Source organism: Canis lupus, chromosome 3 (genome assembly GCF_011100685.1).
Source record: "Canis lupus familiaris isolate Mischka breed German Shepherd chromosome 3, alternate assembly UU_Cfam_GSD_1.0, whole genome shotgun sequence".
NCBI lineage: Eukaryota > Metazoa > Chordata > Mammalia > Carnivora > Canidae > Canis > Canis lupus.
This window is the reverse complement of record NC_049224.1, coordinates 62,872,046-62,892,451: the sequence shown is the minus strand read 5'-3', so window position 1 is coordinate 62,892,451 and position 20,406 is coordinate 62,872,046. Positions and strand designations below refer to the sequence as shown.

Below are 20,406 nucleotides of genomic sequence, written 5' to 3'. Positions count from 1 at the left end.
CCTGCCATGGCTTTGCCCCCAGCCACCAGTGCCAGCCCCAGGCCAGGGAGAAATGGAATGGCAGGGGGCCAGGAGGGCACCGCTGCTTGAGGCTGGGAGGGAGACAGGGCCTGAGGCTACCTGGGGTCCCTCAGAGGAGCCCAAGCCCAGGGTGAGAGGAGCGGCCCAGCCTGCAGGCTGGGGGCTTTCTGAAGGAGGCAGCGGCCCGCCCAGTGCCCTGCCCCTTGGGCTGCCAGTTCCGGAGGCTGCAGTGGGCTGTTCTCATCAGCTCCTGGAGCCGGCGGTTTGGCGGAGATGCCGGGGCTGGAAGAGCGGCTGGCCTCAGCCAGGCAGGCACCCATCCAAGGCCCCCTCAAGCCCCAAACCCGTCCTGGGCACTCAAGGCCAGGATGACCGTCGAATCTCACAGACAGGGCTGTGTGAGGAAGGGGGCCCCATTCTACAATGTGGCTGCCAGGCAGGGAGGCTTCCTGGGGGAGGCAAGGCCTAGAAGGTACGACCCAGGAGAGGGAAGGGAGGGGCTCCCAGGGAGGAGGAGCAGGACCAAACCCAGCAGTCTCACCGCCTGCCAAAGGGCAGGCAGGAGACACCCCCGAGTACAGGATCACTCAGAGGCCAAGGGGCAGCAGGCACAGGCCTCAGAGGCTCCCCTGCTACTGCCTCGACGGAGGAGGATGTACAGACGGTCAGCCCGGGCTGGGGTCAGATGCCCCCCGCGCCTACCGTCAGCGCGATCCTGTTTCATAACCAGCCTGGATTCCGCCCCAGCCAAGGAAAGAGCATAAAAACCCAATATATTTTAATTATATCTTTGAGGGCCACGAGCACAATCGTTTCCAGATGGGGACCCCAGCGATGGCTGCTCTGCTCTAGGCCTGGGGTTGGGGGAAGAAGGGGGGAGACAGGCTGGGCCCCCTCCGGGTGACAACAGCTGCCACGGCACAGGGTTCACTGCCCAGATGGGAGTAGCTCTCATGGTTCATGATTTCCATTTAACAGATGGGGAAGCTGAGGCCCAGGCCTATTGAGCAGAGTTGGTACCTTGTCCCGGGGACCTTTCCAGGCAAGGGCCTCCTTGGGGCGGGGAGGGGGTGGGGGGTGGCAGGCCTAGGCCCCAGAGCAGAGGCCAGCTTCCAGCTGGTGTGTCAGGGACGTGGTCAGCAGAGGGCCTGGACTGCATGCCCAGGGAAGGCCATCTCCATGGTGACGGGCTGAGCATCGCTCCTTCTGACTGCAACTCCATCCTGGCTCCGAGTGGCAGGGCACTGTCCCCAGGCTCCTGTGTCTGCCTGCTGCCCACAGCCCAGGGCTCCCACCTGCCCCTCCAGCTCCCTCCAGGCAGGGATGTACCAGGAGAGCCACATCCTTCTTCCGCTGCAAGAGCGCAGGGGGCTCGGCCAGGGCCAGAGTGGGAGCCAAGGCCCTGGTCCTACCTGCTCAGGGAGCCCCAGCCACAGACAGCAGGGGCGGCGGGGGAAGGGGAAGGTCAACAGGTGGTTAGTGAGGAGGCTACTAAGATTTCCAGCTCAGCCTCCCTGGCCCTTCCTGTGGACATGGTGGCCAGTGTCTGCCCAGCCCCCCCCCCACCTCACCCTGTTCTGCTGCCCTGCTGCACCCCCACCCCAGCCCAGCCAGGCTCAGAGGACGGGCAGTACAGTGAGGGGCCTAGGGGGCGGAGATCCCATTTCTGTCATGTGCTGGGCTGAGGCCGCTCACCCCATTGGCACAGGGGAGAGAGCCCAGGAGGCACAATGGCAGCTGCAGTGTCAACGGTGGTGAGGCCCACACCCCTTCAGGGCCTCCTCACCTGGCTCTGCTGATGAGCAGCGACCAGGTCGGGAGCCCTGAGGTGGCACCACTGGCTGTCCCTAGCCCGACTCCACTACCTGGCCTCAGCACCCCACGGAGCAGAATGCCTCCCAGTGTGTCTGGGAAGGTGTGGAGGGTGGCTTCGTCCTGTGGGACTGCCCTTGCCTCTCCTGGCCCTGTTCTCTGGGGAAGCTCTACCAAGACCCTATTTGCTGTCACAGCCAGCACACCAGAGGTGACCCAGCTCAGCCTGAGTCCTTGAAAGTCCCTACCAGGGGCCTGGGGCAGGGTGGGGAGAGAAGGGCTGGGCCCTGAGCCAGGCAGCCACAGCCAAGACCCGGTGAGGCCGCCAGAGGACGGTGGCGGGTGGCTTTTCCCTCCTAGTGCCCCGCCCCCCGGGTGACCCTGGAGTGACCCTGAGTGAACTGCAGCTGGCAGGGTCAAGGTGAGGACCTGGCCTAGTGCTGGGCAGAGCACCCCAACCTCCGGTGTCCGCTGCCAGGCCCCGGGGCACCTGTGGCAGACGTGATGTCATCCTGCGGCCTCACCTCCACTGGGAACAGCGAGGTGCTCCAGGGCCCACCGAGGCAGGTGTGGGACTCCCTCACCCGGACTTCCCGAGGCTGATGACTCACCCCTCCCCACCCATGAGCAGCCCTCAGCTCTGCTTCAAGAAGGGGGAGGCAGAGGCATGCCTCCCGGCCCCTGGCCAGTGCTGATGGGAGTCCGGCTTCCTGGCTGCTCGGGCCCCCACACCGCTAATACCAGCAGCCAGCTCCCAACCCGAGGCCTCCAGGCCTCCAGGCATGTTCTCCACACTCCAGATGGAGCCCCCCAGCCGCCTCCCCTTGGGACCATCACCAACTCCCAGCAGCTCAAACCTCCACACGCTCAGGGTGCCAACTCCCAGGATTCGGGCTGACACCAACTTCCATTTCCACCCTCTGTCCCCCATATACCCAGCCTGCACACACTCACCCCTGCACCATCCCACCACCCTCCACATACTCACCCCTGCATCACCCCTCCACCTCCATATACTCACCTCTCCACCCTTCCACCCACTGCACACACACCCCTCCACTACCCCCTCACCCTCCAGATACACACCCCTCCACCATATATAGCCCCTCCACACCCTCACCACCCACCTGTCTCCCAGATACCAGAGTCCCATATGCCCATCAGCCTTCCCCATCTCTTCACCCTGTGGTGTGCAGCCTCTGCATGCTACATGCCGCCCACAGACCTATTGGCTCACCAGTCAACTGTGTGCATGCCCCTGGCTACCATTCCATCACTCTGCCTGTCCCACCCTGCCACTGGACCAGTCACTGAGCCATCCATCTGCCCAACAAACATCAACTGCCCAGTCACACGGTCCCAGGCACTGTGGGGCAAGGTCGTGCTCTCAGGAGCTTCCTGGCTGACGGCAAGAAGACTGCCAGTGAATCAGCTGAGTGGGGGAGCAGTCAGTCTGTGAAAGTGAGTGTGGTGTGTGGGGAGGTCAGTAGGGGTACAGGGTCTTTAGCAGGGCAGATGGCAAGTGGCAGGTCCTGAGTGGGGTGGGGCAGGAGGCCACGAGCAGGGCAGAAGGAATGAGAGGGAAATGGTGCAAGAGACAGTCCCACAACAGACCTGATAAGTGCCTGCTGTATACCAGGAGTCTGGGACCCCAAGGAAGAAGCCAAGAGCTACCTTGGGACAGCCGGGTCTGGGGGTTTGGAAAGGATCTGCCTCTCCCTCCATCCAGAGCCCCTGCAGTCTGGGTCTGCCTCTGCCACAAGGGGTAGGGGCTGCACCAAAGGTGGGGCTAGACTGGGGGAGGGGTGGCACAGACACCCCCACCCCTCATCCCTCCAGGGCTGTAGCCTAGGGTTCTGGGAAAGCTCAGCCTGAACAGGCCTGAGCAGGCACGATGGAGGCACCCCTCCCTCCCATCCTGTTCCAGCCGCCCCAGCAGAGGGTGGACCAGCACTGGCATCGTTCTCACGACCTCCCTGCCTCAGGCCCTTCTCCAGCCCTACCCCAGCTTCCTGGCTGGATCCTGGCTAGGGGGAGACACTGGATGGTCCCCACCAGCCCCAAGGTGGAACCCACCCCCAGAGCTGCTTTGCACTCCTGCCAGTGAAGGAAAGGCTCTGCTGAAGGTGCCCCTACCATGGACCTCAAGGGCACTGGCTCAAGAAAGCTCCCTCCCCTGGGGTGTCAGCCCCTGCTGCTCTGGGTCTCCAAGGCTAGGGGAACCAGCTCAGTGAGGCTGTGAGGACAGGGACATGCCTTCCCTTAACTGGGGGTCTGAGGGCAGTGGGAGGTAGCCACAGGGCTCAGGAGTCATAACAGGCCTTCTCCCTGCCACCAGGGCAGGGGAGAGTGGCTCTGCCTCATCACCATGTCCCCTGGGCTGGCATGGTACCTGGCCCGAGGTCAGAACCTCTTTCATACCCGGGAACACAAAGACCAGGCTCTCAGTCCACAGGAGTCAATGGCCTTGGCCTCGAGAGCCACACTCGAAGCTGTGTCAGGTAGAGGGTGGACATCTGGGGGCTCCCTCCGCTGCCCCTGGGCTGAACCATGGGTACACTGATGGCTGCTCAATGGATACTTGGTGGATTCAAGGCTATCTGTGTGTAAGCCCAGGTCCCGGGCCCAGCCAAGATGGAGCTGGAAATATTGGGGTTTAAACCAAGGATGAGGGGGGGGAGGAAAAAAAAAAAAAAAAACAAGGATGAGGGATACCTGCATGGCTCAGCAGTTGAGCATCTGCCTTCAGCTCAGAGCATGATCCTGGAGTCCCGGGATGGAGTCCCGGGATCGAGCCCCGCATCAGGCTCCCTGCATGGAGCCTGCTTCTCTCTCTGTGTCTCTGCCTCACTCTCTGTGTCTCTCATAAATAAATCAATAAAATCATTAAATAAATAAAAATAAAATAAAATAAAAATAAACCAAAGGATGATTCCAGAGCTCCATCCTGTGCCCACACTGAGACTCAGCCAAGGTCCCCAGGAAAGCAGAGTGAGCCATAGCCCATAGGATAGGAAGTGAGAAAAAAAAAAAAAAAAAAAGATAGGAAGTGAGGTCCTGGCAAATCCTGGCACCCAGCCGAAGCCCACCCCTTCATGAGCAGGGGGAAGAGGGCAGAAAGCCCCTCCCTCACTCCCATGCTCTCTGGGCATCTCATGCTCACAGAGCAGCTCCCTGGGGAGCAGGGCCCTGGGACCCTAGGTGGGCTCCCCAGAGAGCTGACCACCACCCTCTTGGCTCTGGAGCACATCAGTCTTCTCACCCCTGGAGAGGGCAAGGCCTGAGAAAGAAGGGCAGGTCCAGGTTCCACAGCAAGGCTCTTGGCACCCACCCCAAGCCTCAGCCGTGCTTGACCCTGGGGCCCCCTGCGGCAGTCAGAGTGCCCCTTTCCCCATGCAGCAGATATAGTGTGTGACTGAGATACAGATAAACTTGCCCGCCCCAGGACCTGATTAACGGCAAATCCCAGGAAGTCCCCGCCCCATCCTGAAACCCCATCTGCAGCCTGGCTCAGCCTGGGCATTGATCCCGCCCATCCGGGGCAGGCCAGGCTGGGAGGCCACCACCCCTGGCACGCACCCGTGGCCCCTCCCTGAGGCCCCAGCCTTCTCCGCTGACCTTAGGGGTCAGGTGCCTGAGGGTCCTGAAGCTGCCCTGCCCCCAGGGCCTCCCCACCTGACTGCTGTTGCTGGGCCGGGGCCTCCTACATGCCTAGTGGGGCAGCAGGTCCCCAGGTGAGGGGTCTTCGAGGAAAGCTAACATAGAGTTTCTCATGGAGGTGGGCACACCGAGGAGGCCCCCAAGGAGGACAGAGGTCCCTGGAGGACCTGTGAGGGGGCAGCAGGAAAGGTGGCTGTGGCACAAGGACCTCCCTACTTCCTTTCCCGAAACTAAGGGGCCCATCTTCCCACCCTGGCCATTTCCTGGTGCCCCCTGGCAGCACCTCCAGCTCCCATGGGCACTCGGGGTGGGAGAGGTTATGGGGCATGGGGGGCAGACAGGGGTATATGGAGACAGTGCAGCCCTGGCACTAGGGCCTTGAGATGCTCAGCCAGCTTGCAGAACAAAACAGTACACTGAGGCCAAGGGGCCTTGGCTGTGGCCACCTGCCGGTCAGTGGCAGACCTGAGAGGGTCTCATGGGCAGCTGATGCTACATAGAGGATCAGGTGGGTGGAAACAGACACCTCTGATTGTGGCAGGGGGGTCCTCAAACCTAGCCCCAGCACAGGGGCTCCTGGGGCTGCAGTGACCATGAAGCATGGGCAGGAGTGGCCCTCAGCTGGCTGGAGGGGCATGTGTGGTGCCATCAGGCAGATGACTTAATCAGAGGCAGGCTTTGTCCCTGGGCGCTTGCCTCCCTGCCCGGATCCTCCACCCGGGCCGGCCGCAGGCCGCACACCCCCACCCCCCAGCCAGCTCCTAGCAACCTGCAGCCGAGCGTGGGCAAATGTGAGGAGGGCTGGGGGCTCCTTGCCACAGGGCCTGGGAACAGCGCAGGGGTGGCCGTGGGGTGCGGCTGGGGCGGATCCATCCCAGGCTGGGCTTGGGGGACGCCTGCCCAGCCCGGCCCGTGCCAGCCCCCGGAGGAGGGCATCCTGGGAGTGGCTCTGGGTTGGCATCCTGGCAGAGGAGGCGCCAGGGCCGGGGGGCCGGGGGCTTTGTATGCTGCGGGCCCCTTTCTCTTCCTGGGCCCCCACCCGGCCGATCCTGTCAGAGCCTTAGAAAGTGAGACAAAGGCCCGGGAGGCCCCGGGAGGGCCGGGACACAGGCAGGAGATGGGGTTTTAATGACCCGACTATGACGGTGGGAGTGGAGGCAGCTCGGTGGGAGTGGAGGCAGCTCGTTAACCCTGTCGGGCCCTTGCCCTGGGGCCACCCACCCCCAGCCAGGCCCCCATCACTGACCCCTTAAGATGGGGAACAAACCAAAAATCTCATCTCCGAAGATACAGGGCCTGAGACCTGGGTTGCCAGTGCCCCCACCCAGGCAACCTGTGCCCCGGTCCCCTGCCAGAGGCACTGGGTGGGATGAGGCCCTGCGCAGCAGCAGGACACAACCCAGGGCTTGGGTTATCATCACTTCCCCTCTGGGCTCGCAAGTTTCCTGCATCCTGACCTGGGACTAGGAGCTGCACTCCGGTGGGGTGTCACCTTTGCAGAGCTCCCACTCACACAAGGAAGGAAGGTGGAGCCCCTGTGGGCCACAGAGCTGGGGCAGAGATGGTGGAGGTGACAGCCACCTGCTCATGTCCTCGTCCAGGCCCTGAGCAGAAGGATGCCCCCAGCCCATTGCCCACTGCCCCGCTGCCCACGGCCATGCCCTCACACCCAAAGTACCCCCCAAAGTGCCTCCCACACAGCCTCTGGGCTCAGCATGGCAAGGCCCATCATCCACTGTGGCCTTGGCGAGCCCCCGGGTGTCCGGAGCCTCCTTCTTCTGGAGGGCCAGGTGTCCAGGGACCTGGTGCAGAAGTAGAGCGACACATAGAAGATTGCTGTCCAGGCCAAACTGGACAATCTCCAAGGAGCTCCAAGGGCAGGGGCAGGAGTGAGCAGCCCCCAGGGAGGCCAGCAGGCCTGGGCTGTTCCTGGGCTTCAGCAGTGGGAGGAGGCATCCCGGGAGCAACAGACAGGGCTCACCTCGCCCCAGTGCCAGGTGCCTGTGGAGGAGGACCAGCTTCCGCGGCACGAGCCCACCACCAGGCACTGCCTTCAGCATCCAGCCAGCCCATCCTGCATCAGCAGCATGCACTGGGCTGGGCAGGCGGGGGGATAGGCAGCTCAGGATAGGGTGCCTCTACAGGATCCTCCACAGGGTCACCCCTGCTCCTGGACCTCAGTCCTGGCAGACAACTCACCACCCACACCTCCCCAGGACCGCTCCACTGAACATACTGTGAGGCCAGGCAGGCACAGGGAAACCAGGGAGGGGCTCCTGGGGTGGTCCAGAGAATGTGGGGGAGGCCAGCCAGGGGGGAGGCCAAGATCCAGTGGGGTGCCCAGGTGGGTGGAAGGTGGATAGACTCAAGAAGGACTCAGGGATCTGGCCTGGGAGCCAGTCCGGTGCAGAGCTGCCAGTGCTCAAGCTGGGCAGTGACTGAGGGTCAGGAGCAAGGCACGACCCTGTTGAGTTCAGGACCCCCAGTCAAGATGCCCATGGGCTGGGTCCACGTGCAGACCCTGAGTAGGTGGCATATTCATATGTTCATGGTTGTCCCTCGGTGCATGTGCCATGAGTGTGTGCCCATGGGCCTATGTGTGCCAGTCCAGATCCCGGCCTGGGCCCAGGAGCATCACCAGGGTGGGGTGTGAGGCAGGCGCTGATGCTGAGGCACGCACTGTGTGTTCATGATCACAGCAGTACCCCTCTACCCGCCACCCGCCCCGAGGGGTCACAGTGCAGATCCTCCCTGGGGAGCCCTGAGCTCTGTCCACATACCACACTTGCCCTTGGGACTCTGAGCTTCAGATGGGCTTGAGACCCCCGACCCCTGTGATGGATGCCTTCCTTCTTGGGGTGGGAATCCTGGGAGGGCCACCAGTGAGCACCCCCCAAAGGAAGCCATTTCCTGGCCTCGGGCAAGCAGGCCACCAACCCGGGAACCTCCAAACGGGATGATGTTACTGTGACTCGCCTGCCTCCAGGGCCCTGTGAGCTGTGCTTCCCGGAGGACACCACATCTGCCAAGCAGAGAGGGAGACAGGGAGCTGCAAGCAGCGGCCTCCCCCGCTGCTCACCTGCAGACCGGGCCGGCGACCTGGGGGCGGTGGCCACCGCGCAAACAGCCCAGCTTGTTTTCACCCATGGCTTCTACAGAGTTTCCAAAAGTCTTAATAAGGAACGTGGCCTGGGCGGGAACGGGCGGCCGGGCGTGAATGGCGCCTGTGAGTGGCGGGGAGAGGCCGTCCTCCGCGGCCTGGGGGGGGGCCCCGGGATAAATGGCCCCAGTCATGCTGCTGCCTGGCCCAGCGCGAGTGCGCGAAGTTGAAGCTATAAATTACCCGGTGAGGCCAGCGCCACCGCAGCGCAGGCGGGGCGGCGGGAGGGGGCGCGGGCGTCCGTAAATCGGCCCTTTCACCGCTGGAGGCTGTGCACGAAAGAAAAACTTTGTTTTATTAAAGCAACATCGGGGTTGCGGCCGCCCGGCTGGGAGGCGCCAATGGCAAGGCTGGGCACCGGGCAGGCGCAGGACTCTAGCCGCACCCCGGGACCTCAGAAGAGACCCCCCGCCCTCACCGTCGGGAGGGCCCAGCTCCAGCTTTGGGGACCCAATGGCCAGAGCCACGGGCTTTCTGGGTGGCCCCACCCGGGTCCCCCCAACACAACGCTGGGGCCCCTATGCACCCCCTAGCCGGCTCCCGGGTGCACCACCTCCGTCCCTGTCTGGGCCTGGCGACGGGCCGCCTGGGGAACAGAGGGGTGGGTGTGAGGAACAGAGGGGTTGGTATGAAGACCCAGGCCTGTTCTGGGCTGGGGGTTTGGGGGAGGGGTGGGCCGGAGGAAGGGAAGGGGGTCAGGGCTTCTCAGAACAGTGGCACCCTGCAGTGGAGGCCGGAGCCCCTGGCCAGCCCTCAGGCACAGCGCCCCCACCCCAAAGGCTGTGCGGCGGGAGGGGAGGGGACTGGAGGCTTCAGAAATGCCCAGGACAGTATTGAGACAAATCAAGTGGAAATGAATGTGAAACCAGGGGCCTTATCTGTATCCCTCCCATGGCTGGAAGGCTGGAGGGTACCACACACTGGCCTTGGCAAGGACAGTGGGCAGAAATTCAGGGGGCTGTGAGTGTACTTTCTTGCCACACATCGACTCTCAAAGGAAGCCCTGGTGGCCCCCAGCCCAGCCCCCGAGCCTCGCCCCAGTAGGGACCCCCCTGACCGACACCCTCTGCCCAGCACCTCTGTGCACACGGCCTCCTCCAGGGCCTCCCCAAAGCATCCCAGCCCCTGAACCACAGTGGAGGTGCAGCCTGAGGTCCTCTCTCCCTCCTCTCTATACCACTGCAGAGCCCAGAGGACTGGGCTGAGGTGACCTCCTGCATCTGGATCCCTAGCAGGGTAGGAACCTAGTAGTAAGACCTCACGCACCAAATCAGACAAGCAAGGGCTTGTTTGGGGCACAGGGTCATCTGGCTGCTCTGCTGAAGGCGCAATGGGCTTTGGCCTGTGGACTTTCCAGACACCTCCCCTGAAAATGGGGCCAGCGGCCAGGGTGGAGATTCCCTCCGGGCTTCAGAGCCCCTCTGCCTGCACGCCCCCATGCTCTGGCTTTGGCTAGGTGCCCGCACTCTATACTCCCTGTTTGCAACAGGGGTCACAGATGGCTGATACCATCCCCTCCAATTCAGGTGCAAGGTCCTGAGAACATGACCTGCATGGGGTGGGGCTGGCCTCCCACTGAGACAGATCACAGTATATGTTAAAGACCTGATACTGGGATCCAGCAACGGGAGTTCAAGGACCCAGGCAGGGCCGGCACAGGGAGGAAGGCCCTCTTGCATTGAGACCTGAATAATAAGAAGGAGCCAGGCCTTAGTGGCCTCAAGCATGGGGCACCTGGTGGCCCAGTGGCTGGAGAACATGGACCTGCGGGGGAGGCAGGAAACGAGGGCTACCAGGCAAGGGGCACCAGGGACTCTCGCCTCAGGGGTAGAGCAGGCACTTTGGCTTTGCCTCTCCAGATGCAGAGTGGCACATGGGTGCAGGTGGCAGGGCACAGGCAGGGGCAGAGGCTGGGTCAATCATGGGGAAGGGTGATTCTAGACCCTTGGACTCAGCCTGAGTGGGGTGCTACCAGCCCCAAACCTCCTGTCTCCCCCGCAGCCTTCCCTGAGGCTCCTTCTTGATGCCTGGAGCAGCACCCAGGCTGGGTGATGGTGCCAGGTCCTGCCAGGGGGTGCCAGGGGGAAGGGCCTGGGAGGTGGCTGTGCCCCCTGGAATCATCCCGCTCCCAGCCTGCCACCCTGGAGATGAAAGGCCCTGCCTCGGCCCTGCCCTGTTTGGGCCCCCACAGTGCCCTTTGAAGGCTGTGGGAATGCCCGCAGGGCAGACGGGTGCCAGGCACCGGAGGGGGGCTGCTGGTGTTGCGGCAGTGGCCGAAAGGACCTCCTGGCTGAGCCCTGGCCACCTTCCCAAGGCCACATGGTCATGTCCTTGCCCTGTCAGAGATGCCAGCGGGCAGTGGGGGCAGGATGCACCAGTGCCTCAGTGTCCCCATCTGTACTGCCAGTAGGGACAGAGACTGAGAATGTGAAGCCAGGCTGCCTGCAGTATGGGCCTCATGGATGGCCTCATGGAGGCCAAGTCCCCAAGAAAAAGGCCTCTTTTTAACTTCTATCTTGGGGCCACCATCACAGCTCCCGGGGCCACAGGGAAGCTCCAGCCAGAACTGGGGTGCAGACCTGGGTCCCTGTGTTCTTCAGGCCAGGACCTCCTGGGAAGGACATGGCTGCCCTGGGAGAGTGGGCAGCCCTGGACATCACTCCCCGGGCTGGGAACCCCTACGGGCCTGACCCCAGCTGCCACCAGGGACCTGCTGGCCAGGCGGGGCCTGTTGCTCCCCGGGGCCACCCGGGCTGGAATGTTTGCGTTCACTGTTTGCCTGCGGGGGGTGGTGCCCAGGGACAGGGGCAGGGGGGCCCTCCTGGGGAGCCCTTCCCGGTTCCTAGGGCCCCAGGCCAGCTGAGTCCACGGGCTCAGTCAGCTGGGGTGGGGGAGGGACCCTCGGATCCGATGGGGAATTCCAGGGCCGGTTTTGACACAAAGGGGTCCTTCCTGCCTCCAGCCTGCCCCCTGGCCTCCTTAGGGACCCTCTGTACCCGCCCCGGGAGACCCCAGCCCAAAGCCCGGCCGCCAGCTCCTCCCCTGCCCACCCTCCGGCCCGGCCCGGGGCTTCCCAGCCCCGCTCGGAGATTATGCAAATCCCTGGCGGCTCCTTAATTAAATCCCTAACGAGGCGCTGGGGCCGGGCCAGAGGCGCGCTGAAAGCCGGGGTCACGCTCCGGAGGGGCCCAGCCCGTCTGCGACGTGAGGGCCCCCGCGCCCCTCCCAGGCCTGGGAACCGCCGCGCAGCCGGAGGGGGCGGCCCAGCCAGCCCTCCCCGCCCCGCCGGCCCCGACTCCGCCCGGGAGGGGGAGCTGGACCCCCACCCCATCCCCCCGGCTCCGCCCCCGGGCCTCAGTCTCCCCAGCCGGGCCGGCCTGCGCCCGCGCACCTGCGCCGGGTCGCGCGGGCTCCGGGTCCCGGGGGCGGGGGGCCGCCGGGGTCGGGGGCGTGGCGGCCGGGGGCAGTGGCCCCCCGCGCCCCGCGCTCCCCTTTCAGACGCGGGTTGTTGGGCCAACAGCCCGGCCGGCCGCCTGAAAGGCCGGGATTAGCGCACATTAGCGGCCCTTTGAGCGGCGCCCGGGGCGCCCCTTCCGCCGGTCCCGCCCCGCACAGGCCGGACCGCGGGCGGGGTGGGGTGGGGTGGGGGGGACCCCCCTCCCCCGAGGGCGTCGGGCTCGGACCGGGCGTCAGCCGAGCTTGCAGCCCAGCCAAGGGGAAGCTCGGGAGGCCCGCGTGCCAGGCCGGGGCAGCATGGGCCTGGACGCCCAACCTGCGGGCAGGCCCTGCCCCCGGGACCCCTGTCCCCAGAGCTTCCGGGGTGGCCTGGTGCTCGGTCCCTCAACCTCCAAGCAGCGCCCCTAGAACTATAGGGCCCGGCTGCTCCAAAACCCCCTCATGCCCTTGCTTCTAACCTTCTCACTAAACTGAGCATCTCTTCCTCCCGGCAGCCTGCCTGAATTCTCCTAAACTGAGCTCCAGACTTCTAGGTCTCCAAAACCTTCTTCTCCTGGAGCCCTGGGCTCTAAGATTACCTCAGTGGTTTAGCATCCCTCCCCCAGCACCCTGCGAGAGGCTCACCCTTTTCTCTCAAAGTAATTCTGGGGCTGTGGGGCCAGTAACTCCCAGGGGGGCCAGAGAGGAGACTACAGATGTTAGAAGACTGTCCCCAGCTAGACTTGGGGATGACACAGTGGTTGGTCCACAGTGTCCCAGACACCTTACACAGATGGAACAGGGAGACTGAAGTCCTGGGTGGGGAAGGTCATACTGCCAAATTCTACACCCAGGGTCCCCTTTCTCACTCTCAGCAGCCACATCCTTCTTGGGGGGGTGGGGCTCAACATCTGCCCAGCGAGAGCAGGTCCTGGACTGGGCCTCCTTTCCTGCACAAACCCACCTGCCACCCAGACAGTGCACCAGGCCCCACATGTGCACACACGCACATACATGCACATACATGCATGTGCACCACAGCAGCGCCCCCACCCTGGGAAGAGTAAATATCTTCTCCAGAGGAAGCAACAGGCCTGTCTCCTGAGAGAAAAAATGTGGCCAAACCAGACCCAGGAGACCTGTGGGCCTCACTCTTACTACCACCCTGGAGTCACCATGGCCTCTCAAGTTTGGTGGTAAAACATTGACAGCTCCCCTCCTCCACAGGCCTGCTTCCCACACGGGGCGGGTGTTGTGGGGGGGGCCATAGTATCCGGTGGACAGGCACCCTTGTGGCCAACCCTGCCCCCAGCCCCCAGGAGGGACTCAGGGCCTGTAGGCCCCCAGGGCTGACCCATCTGCTCCTGGGATCTTGCCTGAAAGAAAGACAGGCTGCCTTGCCTGTGGGTCCACAGCTCTGCTGCCTCAGTCTCCTTGTACACCACTTCCCCCTACCCCCTACCCCCCACCCCATCCCCCACCTCAAACTCAAGGCCTACCACATACAGCGTGGGGCCTCCAGGCCTTATTGGAGAGCCCCTGGCTGTAGGGCCCCAGAACAGAGGCTCCCTGGGTCCTGGGCCCCACTGGGATCATAAGGCCAGGAGTCCTGCTGTTGCTGGTTTCAGGAGGTCATGACTGCCCCTCACCCCTTTGCCTCTGGAAAGGCAGAAGCGGGGCAGATCTAGACCCTCCCCTGCCCAGGGGCCTCCACCCGCCTGGTCGGGACAAGGACAGGCCAGGCCAGATCCTATGACTCTGGAGAAACCGCATGGAGCCTGGGGTTTGCATCGGGAAACCCGATCAACTAATGACAGGGTTGGCATGGGGGTGACCGGCTGAGGGCCCCACCACAGGCCTATGAGCAGCAGAGGACCCCTTCTCCCTCCACGTCCCATCAACAGCAGATGCCAGGAGCCAGGCCTCGAGGCCTCCTGCACCACCCTCCACTGTGTGCTTGCCCTGGTTGGGCCCCAGCCTCTCACTCAGCCTGTCCACCTAACCCCCTTGGCCAGGCCACACCATGACCCCTGCCCCAAGGCCCTTTGCAGCTTCTGGAAGCAAGGCAATGCCCCCTGCATTGTCACCTGCACCCTTCTGTGGTCCAGTGTGGCCCCCATGATCCAGCCCTCCCGGCTGCAAGACCCCAAGGTGAAGCCTCCGGGAAACCAGATGAAGTCAGGAGCCATAAAGGGCCTCAAGTGTCCAGTGGCCTGACCCAGTGGATGCGCCCATGGGCTCAGCCCATGCCTGCTGAAGGGGGCTGCCCCTCTGTTAGGGTCCAGTGTCCTACCACCTAGCCAGGGCTTTAGGCAGCTCCCGAGTAGCAGCAGGCCTGTGGGGTCCCCACAAGGTCCTAGAATGGCTGGCATACCCATACCCCTACTCGTGAGCCTTCCTTCACATACCACCCTCCCACCACGGTCCTCCAGGACCATGTCACCTAGCATTCAGACCCTGGCATTCAGTGACTGCCCTGGGTACTGCAGCAGGCAAGATGGGAGGTAGGCTAGGGCGTACCAGGTGGCCACCTGGGACTCATGGGCACAGGGTACACACAGCAGTTCTGGCCAGGGTGGGCACCGGAGCCTCCCTCTGTCACCGCAGTCCAGGCGGGCAGCTTTAATTACCACTCGCTGGGCCCACTGAGCCGAGATAATCTGGGCCCGCTGCGGGCGGCTCTGGAAGGTGCCCCCTCCCCCACGGCCCGGGCACAGGGTCCCCAGGTTCTCACGTCCTGCCGGCCCCAATTAAAGCGAGCTCGGCAGGGCTGCCGCTGCACTAATGAGCTCCACGGGCTGCTGGGCTCCACGCCAGGGGGGCGCAGGAGCGGCGGGAGGGGGGAGGGGAGTCTTGGGACCATTCCAGAGGGGAGACCCAAGGGACATCCCCTATCTGTGCCTACCTGCCTTCCATGAAGGAGAAGCACCTGAGTGCAGGAAGGCCCCCTCCCAGCGCAAAGCCCCCTGACAGCCAGAGCTCAGAAGTCAAGACATCCTCACACCGGGCAGGAGCCAGGCAGGGGCCACAGGGGTATGTGGTGGGGCTGGTACCAGGTAGCAGACGGGGGTGGGGGGGTGGGGGGGCTGGCAAAACGGCTGGCTGGAGTTTAGACACAGGGGGCTCCCTCTCAGCACTTCTCACTCAGAGGAGCAATCTGGCCCTGCGGTGAGCCCTGAGGGTCTAAAGAGGGGAGGCCCTGGCGCTCCAGGCTCTGCAGCCATGGGGAGCTCTAGGGGGCGGGTGTCAGGACCAAGAGAACTTGCCAGAAACTTCTGAGGCTGACCTGGGGTACCCAGGTAGGTCAGACTGGATAGGGCAGCCCTAGGAGGGCTCTGAGGGGCTCTGAAGGTTTTATAAACCTCCCCCAACCCAGGGCTTCCAGTCACTTGGGAGTTATGGCCCACATGGGGCACACAGGACTCAGTGGAGGGAGACCGGGTGCTGGCAGGCTGTGATGGCTGGCTGGGAGGTGTTGGGGTTGGGGTTGCCAGGAGTGACCCCACTCTGCCCACCCTGTGCCACCTTGGAAAGGCTGTCCTTTCCCTCTTTGGAGTCCCTGGGGGGGCTGGGGCTGCAGGCCACCAGATGGGGGCTCTCAGTGCTGGGGCCTCACAGTGTCGCTGGAGTCTAGGTCTACCTTGCGGTGCAACTCCCACTCCCATACCCCACTCTAGTTATGGACTACACCTGTGGGGCCCAGACTTTGAAGGGGGGAATGGGGCCTGGCAGGCAGAGGCCCACAAAGGAGCAACTGACAGGGTGCAGGGGGCTAGGCTGGGAGCATGAGCCCCTCACCCTCTGACCTGACCCGAGGGGAACCCCAGGGGCCCAGGGCTTGATCAGCAGACCCCACCAAGGACTCTAGGCTCCTGACCCTCCATGAAACTGATAAGAACAGGGCACCTGTGTGGCTCAGTGGTTGAGCTAATGCCTTTGGCTCCAGTAATGATCTGGGGGTCCTGGGATCAAGTCCCCTATTGGGTTCCTCGCAGGGAGCCTGCTTCTCCCTCTGCCTCTCTCTGTGTCTCTCGTGAATAAATAAAATCTCATGAATATATAAATAAAATCTTTTAAAAAATAAATAAATAAACTGATAAGAACAGATACTACAGTTGATCTTAGCCAAAAGACTGAGAAGCAATTAGCCTGACCTTCTGAGTACACAGATATGCAGCACACCCTTGTGTACCTGTGTATGCACACGGGGCACAGGTGTGAGCATGTGGCCCCTGGACAAGCGTAAGTCTCAGGCCTAGCCCGCCACACAGTCAGGGCTCAGTGAATATGTGGTGCATCGTTGTGGGAGAGGCCGATGGTCAGTGCAGAAAGATATGGAGGCCTTTTGGTGACCCGGTACCCTGGAAAAGCCAGAACCCGGCACAGGGTTTGGCCAGAGCCAGCTCCAATTATACAGAGGTGCAGGCACAGACACATGTTCCCAGAGATCCAGTGAAGGCAAGGGACCCTGAGACAGCCCAACCCAGCAGCCAGGATGGCAAACAGGCTGTAGGAGGGGGTCACAGCCACTTAACGATGCCCGTGGCCCCCCTGCGCACAGGACCAGGCAGGGAGGGGCTCGCGGGAACCAGCCTGGGGAGCTGGGCGGGCCTGGGCTGTGGGCAGGGGCCGATCCTGTGGTGGTGCTGTAGATGGGCCAGCCGCCGTTGGCTTCCTTCCACCTCTTCTTCCCTGGCTGCTTCATTTGACCTGGGATTTGAGGCCAACTGGGTGCAGGGGCAGTCCGTGTTTCCAGAGGGAGAGGACCCCCAAATCCCTTTCATCCATGCCCCTCGCCCCTCCAAAAAGCCTGCCCTCCCTGCAGTCGGCTTGGGGCACCGAGTTTCCGTGTTCCGGGGACACTAAGGTAGATGGCATCCACACCTGAGCCCGGGGCAGTCTGAGCCCTTGAGAGAAGCTGACGGAAGAGGGGCAGCCTTCTCACTTCCAAGCAGCTCTCCCTCAGGGCCTGCCCCTTCGTGCCCGCCTCCCTGCCCGGCTGGAGCTTGGTGCCAGCCCTTGTTCCCCGGACAGCCGGTGAGCGCCGAAGGTGCTATCTGTGACAGCAGCAGAATGGGCCAGTCGCACCCAGGGCAGGTGTCGGCGCCTGGGAAGGGGCCAGCTGGAAATCCAACCCCACCCCCCACCCCCACCCCCACCCGCTGCAAACCTGGCAGGCGTTCCCCTGAGACTAGAGATTAGCAGGACCCTTGTCCCAGCCTCTCCCAGGTTGATCTGCCCCAGATAAGGCAGGTTCCAGAGCGAGACCGGGATGGGGGCGGGGGGGGGGAGGGGAATGGAGGCAGGACACACGGGAAAGGGCAGGGGCTCTCCTGGCTTGGTGTCTCAGTACCCAAGTTGGGGGAGGCTTAATCTCAGATCCCAACTCCCTTCCTGCTCAGGTGGTGGCAAGATCTGGGTCAGGATGGGGGCCGGGAACAGTGGTGCTCTCACAGCACCCTCCCTGGGGCACCCTGTGCCCGCCCGGTCCCCAGGGGGTGACCACTATGGGCCAGCCTCCAGCTGCCTGCCAAGCCTTTCCCCACCCACAGCCTCGCCGAGGCCCAGCAGTGCCTGCTCTGGGAAGCCCCTGACCCCAGGCCCTGCCCCTCCTGGCCCTCATTGCTTGTGATGGGAGCTCCCAGGGACAGTGGCTCTTTCTGGGCATTCTGTGGGGCATAGAAGCTTTCATCCCTGCCTAGAGTGCCCATCTGTCCTGATCCCCCACAGCTGAGTGTAGGCAATGGGGTGGTGGCCGGAGGAATGGGACAAGGTGAATATGGAGGGACTCATCTTTCTGCAGCCTCAACCCCCCCCCCCCCACCAGGGGTTCAGCCTATTCTCTGTCCCTAGGCTCAACCCTCCCTGGGCCAGGCAGCCTGAAGCTCTCTGCTCCTCCTCTAGAACAGCTTTTCATTCACGCTGCATCCACAGCCCTTAGAGAGGACACCAGGTCCAGCCACCTTGCTAGTGACCTCATCAGCACCTTCCTGCTGTCCTGCGTCCCTACTCTTCTGCTGCCTGGACTACTTTTCTGCATCGCACATCTGCAGAAGCCTCTGGATCTGAGTCTCAGCCGTTACCCTTCATGCAGGCTGGGCCTTTCACTGTGGGTCTTTGGGGAGCCTCTCCCTTGCTTCCTCTTCATCCCCACATCTTGGGGATTTGCCTGCAAGACCTGGGCCATTCACTCACCTGTGACCCTTCTGTCCTCTTACCTGGGCCAGGCCATTCCTGGACTCAGCTAGGTTTCCCAGACCCGTCCCCCTGAGCTCAGGGCTGCTCCCATGGCCATTGACTCTGGACTATGGGTCCCTTTGGCTACTGTCAGTCATTTCCAGGCCCTGGCAACACCTGGGCCCCAAAATATGGCCCTCAGGCCAGCCCCAACATCCCCCAGAAGCCCATCCCATTTAGACTCTGCCCCCAGGTGCTGGCCTGAGCATATCAAAACCACACAGCTTTGCTTTTAGGATGGATGGGCTGAGGCTGTGGCAGGTGCTGTCGGGGTGGGGGAGCTGTGGGGCTGGGAAGGGTAAAGCTCGCGGCAGGACCCCAGGGGCCCAAGGGACGATGCCCACTTCCCCCCATGGCCTCTATAGATTGAAGTCTGAGATGGGGTCCTCAGCTATGCGGCAGGCAGGCAGGAGCTGGCAGGTGAGGACTGACTGTCACCGCAGCAAACAGCCCCACATGTCAATGTGTTGGAGTAAAGCAGACATTCCCCAAGAGGATAGACTGCCGGGCCCTCAGGCCCAGGGACGCTGCTAAGTGAGGGGCTGGGGAAGATGCCCACAGTCCCAGAGCTTATCCCCTGAGGGCCTTGGAGAGGCCCATGGGCCTCAGGATGTCCCCAGAGGGAGCAGACATTTGGGATTTAACTGCTACCCACAGGCCAGCCCAAGGGGGCCTGAATCCCGAGCTGTGCCCAGGCCTTAGCAGGACGGCCCCCTCCTCAGGGGCAAGTCCAATTGGGGACCTGGGGATCCTGCACCCTGCGTGCTCAGCCCTGGGCAGACAGGTTCTTCCCCCCCCAGCTTCCTGCCCGGCCCTCCTGCCCCAGCTCTGAAGACAGCAGTCACCAGGGCTGAGGCTGCAGCCGAGAGTCCAGCCACCCTAAACCAGATGAGCACAGCCAGCCCGAAGTGGACAAGATGGACAAGTGACTGCTGGTCAGAGCCCTCACGCTCTGCCAGGCCAGCCTGCCGGCACCGATGCCTACCTCCTCTTAGCCTCTTCTGCCCATAAATGGGCCATGTCTGGTCCAAGGCAGGTGGCGGTTAGAGCAGCACCTGAGATGAGGTGTCAGGTGCTGGGTCAGGGTTGCTCACCTCAGAGCCTAGGAGCCTCTCCTACCCCTTCTCCACCCCTGCCCAGGCCATGCTCAGGAGGGAACATGCGCCTGCCCCAGCCTAGGAGTTGTGCTGCTCTGCCCATTTCTCCGTCCAGCCACAAACACCTCCGCCAGGAAGGCTTCTGGGAAAAAGACTGCCTCCATGATACAGCTCTGTCTGGTGGCCTCCGAGTCTGTCCTGTATCAGCCCCAAGTGTAAGCAGCACAGGGCAGGACGGAGTCCCGACCTTGAGGGGCCTCCTCCCATGAGGAATCAGCTATCCTACCCCCAAATCCACAGCCTGCCACAAGCCACCCACAGATCTACACCTCTGTTTTCGAGACCTCCCAGAACTGACCACTGTCAGCCTCCCCAACCAGCCCTGGACCCAGGCCGCGTCCCCTCCCACAAGGACCAAGAGCTCACCCTCCTCCCACGCAGCCTTTGGAAAACCTTGATCAGGTCCTCACCCCCTTGGCCAGCCCCCTAGAGGTCACCCTAGTTAGGCTTTACAGCAGCCCCCTGGCCGGCCTCTTCCCCCACCAGGTGCCCTCACTTCCTCAGACTTGCCAGCATGGTTCCTGCAGGGGCTGTTCCCTGGGCCTGAGGCGCTGCTCCCTGCACAGCAGGGTCATGAGGTCTCCTGGTCAGGGGTGATGCTTAGTCCATGGCTCCCTCTCCCCACCCTCAGCTCTGCCTCTGTGAAGATGACATCAGGGAGCCAGACTGAACGTGGTGAACACAGTGACCAGGGGATCTAGGATTTTGCTCTTCATTCCCCCATAGGGCCTTCTAGGGCTGGAAGTCTGGCTATCAGAGGGCTCATGGCTGGGCCTGAGGGGACAATGCTCAGGGTCCCCCTGGCTGGCCATTCCCCCCACCTCTGGCAGCCTGGCCACAGCCCCCACCCCCACAGACACACACACTAGACTTTCCTCAAACACAACTCCATTTCCATTTGTGCCACTGATTGTCTGTGCAGAC

The 20,406-nt window shown here is 63.0% G+C and overlaps 1 pseudogene; it reads right to left on the bottom strand.

Annotated features, from left to right (window-relative positions):
• Nucleotides 1-16,067: 16,067 nt before the first annotated feature.
• Nucleotides 16,068-16,233, bottom strand: LOC119871372 (annotated as a pseudogene).
• Nucleotides 16,234-20,406: the final 4,173 nt, after the last annotated feature.